The 14,048-nt window shown below is 33.8% G+C and overlaps 1 non-coding gene across 1 annotated transcript; it reads left to right on the plus strand.

Moving 5' to 3' along the window:
• Window positions 1–243: 243 nt before the first annotated feature.
• On the plus strand, window positions 244–349 carry LOC132686960 (U6 spliceosomal RNA). The gene has a single exon (XR_009613913.3). It is a non-coding gene; the product is annotated as a U6 spliceosomal RNA (small nuclear RNA).
• The last annotated feature ends 13,699 nt before the right edge of the window (window positions 350–14,048 follow it).

The raw sequence follows: 14,048 nt of genomic DNA on the forward strand, positions 1-14,048 counted from the left end.
TTCATTCAACTATACATGAGATATCCTGCCAGATCACTTTGCTTCAAAGTAAAGTACATTTTCACAATTTCAAAGTAATTGAGTAAATGGAAGATAGACTAAAAAATGATAATTTTATAGAGAAAGCACTAATATCATTATATAAACGTATTCTGTAGTTTTAGTAAAAATTACTTTTTTTACATCTGAGTGGGAATATGGTAATTATTGCTAAAACCACAGATGTCAAAATAATACATTTATGTGATCCCTTCAATACTAAATGTACTATAATTGGAAGACACAAAGAAGATTAGCATTGCCCCTATGAAAGGATGATATACAAATTCATGAAACATTTCAAATTTTGTGCAGTTCCCAAGTGAGCCCTTTGCAGATTAACTCAATTAAAAAAAAAAAATAAACAAAAACACGAGTCAAAGCACAATGTGAGACACTGAATAATAAAATTGTGATATTTCATTAGAAATACATTTATGTAAACACTAGAAATACATGTGAATGAAGTTGAGTTACACCTAAAAAATAAAAAGGACTGTAAATAGAATCTATATGAGATGGAAAATAATATACACACTTGATTTTTTACCTTAAACCTTGAATTTTTGTCCTGTCCAATTTAGATCAATTTGTTTTCTGATGTCTCCAGATTAAATTGGCAGTGTCTAAAAGTCTTGTTTGGTGCTACTAGAGAGAAATTTTGTTTGTGTGAGGGAAAGTTTATAGTTGTGCTACCCATTGTTCAATAAATACATTGATTTATCAAACACGATACGCATATTTTTTTAAAAAATGAATGAAAAATTCATTATTGCAGAAGTTTAATATCTGGTTAGAAATAAATGAAGGTCAATGTTTTCTTTCTAGCTTGTGTTCAAGTTGTGGTTGGCCAAATTATTGATCTTGATTTTTTCACTCCACAGCAGGTATCATATATCTAAACCCTTGCGATGGCCTCATGATAGCAGATTGCGTTTCCTCACCTCTTGACTTTGGGCTTGACCAGATTATTCATTCTGATCAATTTAACATTGATGGGTGGGAAACAGAGGTTTCAAATGCACTTATGAGTTTGGATTGCATTCCTGACCTCTGTCATTATGAAAAGACTTTTTTTTCAGTCTTATCTAAATACTTTTTTCCTTATTAACATAATGAATATATTTTCCAGTATTCTATTATCAAACCTTCATATTTGTTATTTCATGTTTAGTTATTCGACTCAGAATTCATTTATTTATTTAGGTTTGGGGATAAAGTATAAAACAAAACAAAACAATTGTTTTATCTTCCTTTTTAATGTGGTTATACTGATGTACCTGTGCCATTCATCAAAAAGTCTATCCTGTCCATATTTCTTTGTAATGCCTCTTCAAATTCATGCTATTGTTCCCTATGTCGATAGGTCTGTTTCTGGGTTCTATATTTTGTTTTACTAGTATACATCCTATCCATATTGTACTGATTGTCTTTTTCCCTTTGAATTACCATGGGACTTTTGTCAAAATTCATTCTCCAACATGAAACAAACTACAGAAATTGATTTTAAGTAAATTTTTTATCTTCAAGTGACCCTGAGCTATTCTTAGCTCTTTCTATTGCCAAATATATTTTAAAATCAGTTTTTCAATTCCAGAGAAATATTCTTATGAAAACATCCTTTTCCAAAATAACTGTACCAATTTATATCCCCATCTGGGATGAGTTTCTGTTGCCCCACATTCTCAAGAAATACACCAATGATTATATGTACAATTGTATAATGATGAATAAAAGTGGTAAGAATCAACATCTAGCCTTGTTCCTTATCTTGAACTTCTAATATGAATGTAGTGGTATTTTTAGAAAGATATCTTTTATTACAGAAATGTGTCCTTCTATGTTCTATTTTTAAATTGTTGAATATTGTCAACCTTTCATTAACTCTTATCTTTAATTGTGTTAATTACTTTTTTGTGTACCTATCAAGATGGTGATATGTTTTTAATCTGTATATATGGAAATTATATAAATTGCTTTTTGTTTATTTTTTAAATATTTATTGAGGGGAGGAGGGAAGAGAGAGAGAGAGAGAGAGAGAGAGAGAGAATCAAGCACTCTCCATTCTCAGAGCAGAGCCTGATGCAGGGCTCAATGTCACCAACCTGAGATCAGACCTGAGCTGAAATCAAAAGTCAGACACTTAACCAATAGAGCACCCTTTGAACAACTTTTTAATTTTTTTCTTTTTTTTTAAATGTTTATTTATTTTTTGAGAGAGAGAGACAGAACACGAACTGGGGGGGGGGGGGGAGACCACGAGAGAGGGAGACGCAGAATCTGAATCAGGCTCCAATCCAGGCTCTGAGCTTCAGCTTCAGTTTATATTCTAGGATATACATAAGTTGGATGTAATTTATCACTGTCTGTTATATATTGCTAGACTTAATTTGTTAATATCTTAATTTATAAATTATCTATATCTATATATCAATTGATATGTATATATTCTTTTATTCATGAATATTTGGGTTTGTAGTTTCCTTTTCTCATAATATTTTTGTTTCATTTTGATATCAAGATTTTATTAGTCTCATAAAATAAATTAGAATGAAATGCTTCTCTCTAGGTACAGCTACTTTTCTTCCAATTCCAATTGTACATTGTGTAGAATTAAGGAATTGTAAGGAGTACCAGTAATATCTGATGAGGTTTTTGGGGATGATAGTGAGGTTCGTGGGACCAGAGCAGACGGCCAAGAAAGAATTCTTGAAGACGTCTTTGGTGCAAAACGGTGATTTTATTAAAGCATGGGGACAGGACCCTTGGACAGGAAGAGCTGCCCCAGGACCATGAGGAGACACTGGTTATATACTTGGGAGTTGGAGCAGGTAAAGTCCAGGGGAAGTTTCCAATGAGACTTTCATATGTTAAAGAAGATGCACAGGATACTGGAGGCCTAGCTATTGTCAAGTTAAGGTTGTTTTTCCCTCTAGCAAAGCATTAACTTTAAGACAGTAAGGAGTTCCTGGAGAAATATTTTACTCTGCCTGCCTCAAGTATTTGTCAGTGGGCTGCAGGTTATAAGGAAATTTAATTTTAACTGCCATTTTCTTCTGTCTTTGTTTCCCATATCACTGTGGAGGGGTGATGTTGGGGCTCTGGGAAACTGAGTCTATGACTTTCTGGATATTAGACTGTTGATAAGATTGCCTTTTTCTTGTGATTTACTAAAATATTTGTAAATAGATGGAGATGCAGGTCCTGCAGGACTATGATCTCTATCAGTCCTTTGTCCTTGGACAGCCAGGAGTGCCTGAGGGATATCACACACATCCCACCTGGGGGTAGGGGGTGTTTGCAGCCTGCCAGCTTGCCTTAGGCTTGCTCCCTATATCTATCTGCTAGAGAATTAGGACATCTGGAAAGTAGAACATATAGGCAGGCCAATTTTATCACTTCAGTATTTCTGTAATAGCACATAAAGGTAGAATTGAGCTCAGTAATCTCTGCATATTTTATATCATTTAAGAGGTCAGTAGTCGTAGACAACCAGTCATAACAATAATAACAAAATATCTTGGAGATAAAACTTAACTCCTAATATCTACTCAATTTTCTGTTTACTTGAAAAATAAGAATTATAAACTGAGTCTCTTATTCATTGTTTTGCTGTTGTTTTGGGGTAGTTTTATTTACATGTACAGATAATACCGATATATTATAATACTTCATTTAAAAGTAAATCTTTAATCTGAAAGAAAAACTATCATAGTTAAAATATACAGGATTAATTATTATGATGCTTTAATTCCTGCAATGTGACAAAGGGCAAGAATAAATTATGGGAGATAAGAGAAATCAACTGATTGTGCCAGCTAGTATTTAGCATTTAATTATTTGAAATATGTTTAATAATTCTATTGTTAAAAAGGAATAACTCATTTGAGTTAATAAGCATCATTTGGATTAACTTGGGAAAAGGCATGGAATAGTGTTCAGATGAAATGTAAAGTGAACTATTGTATAACATTTAAATGTGTTTAAACCATTGAAGTCACATTCTCAAAACGATTGAAATATACAAGTGTTTTTGATTATAGATAAATCTGTTGTGACTCTATTTCTATAAATCCTACACAGTTAAATAATCTGGCAAATTAGCACAGCTACATGATGACAAGCAATTGCTTTATATGAATTTTACCTATCAAATGACTGCTTGAGTTAATTTATTAAATTAGTCATTCTTTTGATTCCATATACACAAAGATATCATTCAGTTAATCAAAGTAATCATTTGAAATATTTCCTTTCTCTTTAAACTCTCATTTTCAACTTCATTACATTTGAAACAAAGATAATTATTACAATTTGGAAACCAACTTGAGTATGTAATATACATATATTTGAATACAATGATACATTAAAAGTTCATTTGCATGCATATAATAATTCAGAATATGTTGATTTTAATTCTTTCTAAAAAATTATCATATCTCTTCTCCTGGAATATTTTATGCAGTTCTAGTCAATAACATTTTATGCAGGGAAAAATTGCCAGCCAAGATAACAAAGATGATCACGGTGAAAAGAATGATATTTTGTGAAGCAATTTTTTATTAGGAATTCTTTTTCTGGAAAGACAACAGAGACATAGATGATCTTATGCCACATAAAGGAAACAACAGACCTAGATATACTTCTTTATACTGTGGAAGAAGGAATTATTTCCAAGAATATCTGTGTGCCATGCAAATTACAGGATTGGAAATGAACCAGACAAAAGAAGAGGGCAATAAATTTGTATGCTGTGACAGAGCAGCCATTTAAGTTGAGGAGAGAAGTAAGGGATTGCCTGGAGTTAGGAGTTTGTCTTTGAAATGACTGGCACCATTCTGATAAAAACAGTCAGAGGTTATTAACAAGCTTGAAACATCGTAGGTGCTAGAATGAATAAATGGAGTCTTAACTAGGAAATTGACCTAAAAAATGCTTAAAAAGAATTATGGGAACAAACCAGGTAGATCATATAGAGAGTACCGTTGCTCTTAGTAGCTGATTAGTTGACCCCAGTAGTTACACGTTTAGAGATATAAATCTGAATTGCCTTAGAGGCTGAGGAAGTAGAAATGACAATACAGATCTATGGATCTGTTAGGTGAAACAATGATGTCAGAGTTGGTAGGTAAATTGTGTAGACTGATAACTACCTTACCTTTAGGAAACAGTCTTAAGCAAAAGGCTTTAAACAGAAAGTCATAGTTTGTTTTGTTATCTATGTAAACTGCACAGTGATATGCTTTTAAACAATGGCTAGCACAAAATGCTAGTTTTTGTTTGAAAAGAACTTTCACAACAAACAAGAAATGTCTTCTTTTTTTGAAAATATGAGTTATAAGTAACTGCAGAGCTCTAAGAAAAATGATTCCAATTTGGGATTGTTAGCCCTGGGATAGTGGTAACGGTATTAACAAGCCTAGGTACATTACTTATCATGAAGCAAGAAGTGTGAGGCTGTAAGAAGATAAAGTAGGTCAGACAACATATATCATGAGTGTTGTTTGTTGTCACTAATAACAACAAGAAAAGGTCCACGAGGAAATAGAATTGATTTAAATTATAACTGTGATACACATACTACACAGCTACATAGTATTACCGGTAGATTGCTTTTTTCCTGCAGAAACATTAGTATATCAACATAAATAATGTGAGAGCCTTAATTTAGTCACAGAATTAATGCTATTCAAAAGTATTTAGAACATGTTTTTTAGTTGCAAAAGAGACAAACTGCAATTAAAATTCTACACTGATGCGCAGAGTGTCAGAGAGGCCAAGTAGAGTTCTACCCTTTTGGCACAAGCTGCACGATATGATTTTGTTCCTTACTCTGAACTGTAAGCATTGCTTTTATTCCCACAGTGATGGCTGTACTCCAATTACTGGGAAGTAAATGGAGTTTGCATTATAATTACATAAATTTGTAAAACTGAACACCGGCAATCCTTCAACTAAGGAATTGACATTTTGAGGAGAAAAATAGATTTGGTTATGGTAGGAAAGGGTAAAGAAATGCAGACAACTAAAAAAGAAAATGCAGCATCCTAATGGGTGAGGTGGTGGTTACTATGACAATACTACCTTCCATTGTGCATCTCCTAATACTACTGTATAAAGTTGATTGTCATAAGGAGAGAAGCTTTCTGAGGTGTCTGAGAGGATCAGATACATTCAGCTAACAGAGAAGTCTAATGTTGGAGAAAGAACAGGATGAAAACTAAGACTCAGGCCAAACCCTGAAAAGCTGAGATGTAGAGGTAGTTTGTAGAAAGTGCAATCTATACAAGATTGATAGAGGGATAAATATTTTAAGAGATTTTCAGGAAGTGAGAAGAATGTGCATTTAATTACTATACAATTAGAGGGATTTGCCTTTCATGTCCGATAAAGTTCAGAGATGCTAAATGTTTCTTCAGCTGTAATACACCTAGTTAATTGTGGTACCGGGCAGTCACTACCTGACTAAAATAACTCCAACGTGTGTCCTAGATTGGGATCCTCTTTCTTGAGTGGACTTACTACTTAATCTGGTCAAAATTCCTATGTATAAAATGTTTCACAACTTTATTTTGTATTTGAAGAAACAACATCTATTTATTGGTGCATATCTAATAAAATGTGACAAAATAATTGAAAATTGTTTTCTGTTGGTTTATACTTTTTAGTAACAAAGCAACAATTTTTTAGAAACCTGATTTTTATTTCTATTTCCTTGACAAAATGCACTTTTCTGAAATAAGGAATGGAGAAACATGGCAAGAAAAGCATTACTATTTATATGCAAAAATTAAAATTATTTTTATAATAATATAGAAGCAGTGTCCAGTTCAAATTGCATAGCCCAAAGTTTGGTATCCCTTAAGGTATTCACTTCAAAAGTGTATATGCTTATTTAAATAATGCTACTTTGTGCAAAATAACTTTGAAATTTATCTTCTATAACTGCTTTTAGAAATACTTTACACTATTTCAAACAAAATATTATTATGCAGCTTGATTATCCATCTTCTACAGATTTACTTCTTGTTTATTCATTTATTTACTTAACTTTTAATTAAATCCAAGTTAGTTAACATACAATGTAATAAGGGTTTCAGGAGTAGAATTTAGTGATTTATCACTTACATATAATACCCAGTAGGCATCCCAAGTGCCCTCCTTAATGCCCATCATTCATTTAGACCACAGACCCACCCAACAGCCTTCCAGCAAGCCCCAGTTTGTTCTCTGTATTTAAGGCTATATGGTTTGCTTCTCTCTTATGGTTTGCCTCCTTCTCTGTTGTTATCTTATGTTTGCCTCCCTTCCTCTATGTTCATCTTTTTTGTTTCTTAAATTCCACATATGAGTGAAATCATATGATATTTGTCTTACTATGATTTATTTCACTTAGCATAATACATTGTAGTTTCCTCCACATTTTTGAAAATTGCAAAATTTCATTCTTTTTGATCACCAAATAATATTTCCAAGTAATATAGATAGATATAGATATAGATATAGATATAGATATAGATATAGATATAGATGATATAGATATAGATAGATAGATACACACACACACACACCACATCTTCTTTATCCATTCATCGGTTGATGAAATTTTGGGCTCTTTTATTAATTTGGCTATTTTTGATAGTGCTGCTATAAACATTGGGATGCATGTGCCCCTTCAAATCAGCATTTTTGTGTCCTTTGAATAAATATCTAGTAGTGCAATTACTGGGTCATAAAGTGTCTTTATTTTTACTCGTTTTTTAAATTTTTTCAATGTTTATTTATTTTTGAGACAGAGAGAGACAGAGCATGAATGGGGGAGGGTCAGAGAGAGAGGGAGACACAGAATCTGAAGCAGGCTCCAGGCTCTGAGCTGTCAGCACAGAGCTCGACGCGGGGCTCGAACTCACAGATCCTGAGATCATGACCTGAGCCGAAGTCTGACGCTCAACCGACTGAGCCACCCAGGCGCCCCTATTTTTTACTTTTTTGAGGAATCTTCATACTGTTCTCTAGAATGGCTGCATCAGTTTGCATTCCCACCAACAATTCAAAAGTGTTCTCCTTTCTCTGCATCCTCACCACCATCTATTGTTTCCTGAGTTGTTAATTCTGGTCATTCTGACAGATGAGAGGTGGTATTCATTGTGGTTGTGGCTTGTGTTTCCTTGATGATGAGTGATGTTGAGCATCGTTTCATTTGTCTTTTAGCCATCTGGATATCTTTGGAAAAATGTCTCTCCATGTGTCTTGCCCATTTCTTCACTGGATTATTTGTTTTTTGGGTGTTGAGCCTGATATGTCGTTTATAGATTTAGGACACTAACTCTTTATTTGCTATGTCAATTGCAAATATCTTCTCCCATTCTGTTGATTGCCTTTTAGTTTTGTTGATTGTTTCCTTTGCTATGCAGAAGTTTTTTATCCTGATGGGGTCCAATAGTTCATTTTTACTTTTGTTTCCCTTGCCTTTGGAGACTTGTCTCATAAGAAACTGCTACAGCCAAAGTCAAAGAGATTATTGCCTGTTTTCTCCTCTAGGATTTTGATGGTTTCCTGTCTCACATTTAGGTTTTTCATCCATTTTGAGTTTATTTTTGTGTATGGTGTAAGAAAGTGGTCCAGGTTCATTCTTCTGCATGTCGCTGTCCAGTTTTCCCAACACCATTTACTGAAGAGACTGTCGTTTTTTCTATTGGGTGTTCTTTCCTGCTTTGTCGAAAATTAGTTGGCTGTACACTCTTGGGTCATTTTCTGGGCTTTGTATTCTGTTCCATTGATTAATGTGTGTTTTGGTGCCAGTACCATGCTGTCTTAATGATTACAGCTTTGTAACATATCTTGAAGTCTGGAATTGTGATGCCTTCAGCTTTGGTTTTCTTTTTTAGGATTGCTTTGGCTATTCACGAGTCTTTTCTGGTTCCATACAAATTTTAGAATTATTTGTTCTAGCTCTGTGAAGAATGCTGGTGTTATTTTGATTGGGATTGCACTGAATGTGTAGACTGCTCTGGTTAGTATAGAAATTTTGACAATATTTGTTCTTCCAATCCATGAGCTTGGAATGTCTTTCCATTTCTTTGTGTTTTCTTCAATTTCTTTCAAAGGTTTTCTATAGTTTTCAGTGTACTGATCTTTTATCTCTCTAGTTAGGTTTATTCCTAGGTATTTTATGATTTTGGAGTCCAACTGTAAATGGGATTCATTCCTTGATTTCTTTTTCTGCTGCTTCATTATTGGTGTATATGAATGCAACTGATTTCTGTACATTAATTTTATATCCTGCAACTTTGCTGAATTCATGTATCAGTTCTAGCAGATTTTGGGTGGAGTCTTTCAGGTTTTCCATGTAGAGTATCATGTCTTCTGCAAAGAGTGCAAGTTTGATTTCTTCCTTGCTGATTTGTTTGCCTTTTACTTCTTTTTGTTGTCTGATTGCTGAGGTTAGGACTTCCAGTACTATGTTGAACAACAATGGTGAGAGTTAATATCCCTATAGTGTTCCTAACCTTAGGGCAAAAGTTCAGTTTTTCCCTATTGAGGATGATACATACTGTGGGTCATTTGTGTGTGGCCTTTATGATGTTGGAATATGTTCCTTCTATCTCTACTTTCTTGACAACTTTTATCAAGAAAGGATGCTGTATTTTGTCAAATGCTCTTTCTGCATCTATTGAGAGGATCCTGTGGTTCTTGTCCTTTCTTTTATTGATGTGATGTATAGATGCAGAAAAAAATATTCGTGGTCTTTCCAAATTTTTCTTGTGGTTGATTTCAAGTTTTACAGCATTGTGGTCTGAAAATATGCATGGTATGATATTGATCTTTTTGTGGGCTTTTTGAGGGATGATTTATGACTGTGTATGTGATCTATTTTGGAGAATGTTCCATGTGCACTTAGGAAGAATGTATATTCTACTGCTTTAAGATGAAATGTTCTGAATATATCTGTGAAGTACATCTGGTCTGATGTGTACAGACTTCCTTCTTAACAAAATTTGAATATTTCCCCAAAATCAAAATAGTATTTTCCCATGTCTAAAATAATTACTAACTATAGATGTAAAATTCTAGAGGCATTTTTCTGAGGAATTACGAGAATAATTTTAATACATGATATTGCCCTAACAAACCCACTGTGTTTTGTAGGATTTGGTAGGATTACATTGATTAAGTGTATTCATTTTATTTTTATTTATTTTTATTTTTTTAATGTTTATTTAGTTTTAAGAGAGTGAAAGAGGTAGAGGGATAGAGAAAGAGAGACAGAGGATCTGAAACAGGCTCTGCTCTGACAGCAGGGAGCCTGATGTGGGTCTTGAACTCATGAACCACGAGATCATGATCTGAGCTGAAGTTAGACACTCAACCCACTGAGCCATCTAAGAGCCACTAGGTAAATTTATTGTAAGATGAATAGCAAATTAGTACTTCATATAAACACCTTGCTGATGTTTACTCACTGGAAAATGTATAAAAACAGATCACATGCCAAATAAATAGTAAGAGTTGTGTGTGTGTGTGTGTGTGTGTGTGTGTGTGTGTGTGTATCCAGAGCTTTTTCTACATTTGTGCATTACTAAAGATTTTTTTATGCATCATAATTATATCTGGAGTCTATTTATTTGGAAATTAATTTAACAAGTGCATCAGATACACCACCAAACCTGAAGGAAACAGTATACTTCAATTAATAATTCAAGGACACTGAAAACATTTCATAGTTGATTCAACTCTTCCTCTTCCAAAATGTCAAAGAATTTAAATTTTCTACAACCTAAGAGATGAGATATGGAAATAAGAGCAAGGGAAGTATTGGTAAATGGAGCGTCTGGTTCTTTCAGATAGATAATTAGGAAAATAGAAAAAAAATGTTTTAATGCCCTCTTTTCTTAAATGTTTGCCCTCAAATCATAGATAAGTAATGCAGCTCTTAAATTCACTTTCTATAAATATGATATCAACTCATTAATAAACAAACATGTATTAAGGAACTGTTTATAAAATATAAGATAAAACATTTTGATAAGTTACCAAGAAGAAATGGATAATTTCGTTATCACTGAAATTTTATTGTGTTCTGTTGATCTAAGAATATTTAACCATGTTGTAAAACTTCAAATTGCTTTTATGCAATAGGCTACAAATGCTAATTTGGAAAATAGACACAGTTTAGTGTTAAATAAAACTATTTTGAGAATGTAGAGAAAAAGCCCAGGGGAATTAGAAGCATAGAAAAACAGAGTATTTAAAAGAGTAATAATGCAGTGAACTGTGTAACTCCTCATTTATTAGATAAAAACATGACACTGTGAACTAGATTAGACAATTGAGAACTAATGCTTCAAAACTATGTATTCCCACACTCAGAATGGACACTGAGAATCTAAATCACACCTTAATGCCCACATTAACATAAGTTGGCTATTCTGCTGTTATTATTAGTACTTCTTTACTCTTCCAGAACTGCTCTGCCCCACTAATGGTTCCATGGTTCATTATAGGTACTTCTTGGAAAACCATTAACTCTTTATTGGAAAATTTCAACAAACAATTTAATACCCTAAGATTATTTGAACTTTTTCTCAAAATCCTCTCCTGGCCATTTCCAGCAATTCTGGATTGCTGTATGTGATTCTTACTCAGTCCTTATCAAGCCCCCAAATTTAAATAGTGCTTTAAACCCAACTTAAAATTCTTTCTTTTTAATGTTTATATATTTATTTTTGAGAGAGAGAGAGAGAGAGAGCACAAGGAAGGTAGGGGCAAAGAGGGAGAGGAAGACACAGAATCTGAAGCAGGCTGCAGGCTCCAGGCTCTGAGGTAATAACTCAGAGCCTGACATGGGGCTCAAACCCATGAACTGTGAAATCATGACCTGAGCCAAAGTGATACGCTCAGTGGACTGAGCCACCCAAGTGCCTCCCAACTTGTAATTCTTAATAAATTCTAACCTCCTCCAACTCCCTGAAGTATGTAGACACATCCAAAACTTTCTAAGGTGGTCTTTTCCTTTAATCATTTAATCATTTCAGTTTCATTTTATCAATTGCAAAAAAAAAAAAAAACTGTTAGCACTAATAAATGCATTCAGTAAAGTTGCAGAATATAAAGTCAACATACAAAAATCAGTTGCTTTCCATACACTAATAATGTACTACCTAAGAAGGAAATTAGGAAAGCAATATAATTACATTCCATCAAAAAAGACAAAAATATTGAGCATAAGCAGCTAAGGTGTGAATGACTTGTAGACCAAAAACTATGAAATGCTTGTAAAAGAAATTAATTAGGAAATAAATGGGAAGATGTCTTGTGCTCATGGATTGGAAGATTTAACGTATTGTTAAAATGTCCAATCTGTACACAGTGAGGTACAGATTCAATGAAGTGTCTATCAAAATCTCAATTGTATTTCTTATGGAGATATAAAAAATAATTCTAAAATGTATATGGAACTACAGAAATCCATGAATGGCCAAGACAATCTTGAACAAGAACAGTGTTGGAGGCATCACATTTTAAAAATTACAATATATATTACAGGGTGCCTGGGTGGCTCAGTAAGTTAAGCATCCAACTCCAGCTCAGGTCATGATCTTGCGGTTGGAGTTCAAGCCCCACATCGGGCTCTGTGCTGACAGCTCAGAGCCTGGAGCCTGCTTCGGATTCTGTGTCTCCCTCTCTCTCTGCCCCTCCCCCACTCATGCTCTGTGTCTCTGTCAAAAATAAATAAACATTGAAAAAAATTTTTTAAATAAATAAATAAACAAAAATAAAATTCTAATATATATTACAAAGCTATAATAGTTAAAATAGTGTGGTATTAACATAAAGACACACATAGAGACAAATGGAACAGACGATGCCAAAGATGAATGCATGCAAATAAGTCAACTGACATTTGACAAGAGTTCCAAGAATGCAAGTAGGTGAAGCACATATCTCCAACAAATGCTGCTGAAAACATTGGATGTCCACAAGCAAAAGAATGAATTTTAATCCTCACCTTGGAATACCCACACACATCAACTCAAAATGGATTAAAGATGAAGCATGAGGCCTGAAACTGTAAAAGTACTAGATGACAACATAGAGAAACACTTTGTGACATTGGTATTGGCATTGATTTTTTGGATATGACATAAAAACACAGGAAACAAAAGCAGGATGAGTAAGTGAGACTACATCAAAATGAAAAACTTCCACACAGCAAAGAAAACAACAGAGTGAAAAATCAACCTATGGAATGGGAGAAAATAATCTGCAAACCATATGTCTGATGAGAGATGAATATCCAAAATATATATGGGAACTCATAAAACTCAATAGTAAAAAAAATAAAAAGAATCCAATTAAAAAATTGCAAAGAAGAGCTCCTGGGTTCCTCAGTCAGTTAAGTGTCTGACTCTCCATTTCGGCTCAGGTCATGATGTCATGGTTTTGTGGGTTCGAACTCTGCATTGGGTTCTGTGCTAATGGTGTGGAGCCTACCAGGGATTCTCTCTCTCCATCTCTCTCTGCCTCTACCCCACTCACACTGTCTCTGTCCCTCTCAAAATAAAAAGCTTAATTATTTTTAAGTTGGCAAAAAACTTGAATAAACATTTCGCAAAAGAAGATATACAAATGACTACCACATATATGAAAACATGCTCAACTTCACTAATCTTCAATGCAAATCAAAATGACAATAAGCTATCACTTTACATCCATCAGTACGACTATTATCAAAAAGACAAGAGATTAGAAGTGTTGGATAGGATGTGGAAAAAGGAGAACCTTTATACATTGTAGGTGGGAATGTAAATTAATGCAACCTTTATGGAAAACAGTATGGAGATTTCCTTAATAATTAAAAATAAAACTGTCATATGATCCAGCAATCCCACTTCCAGGTATATATTCAAAAGAAATAAAATTAGGATCTTGAAGCGATATCTGCATTCCCCTATTTATTGCAGGATTATTCACAAGACCTGCCATTTGTGACAACATTGATGAACCTG

Source organism: Panthera onca, chromosome F1, assembly GCF_046562875.1.
Source record: "Panthera onca isolate mPanOnc1 chromosome F1, mPanOnc1 haplotype 2, whole genome shotgun sequence".
In the NCBI taxonomy this organism is placed as follows: domain Eukaryota; kingdom Metazoa; phylum Chordata; class Mammalia; order Carnivora; family Felidae; genus Panthera; species Panthera onca.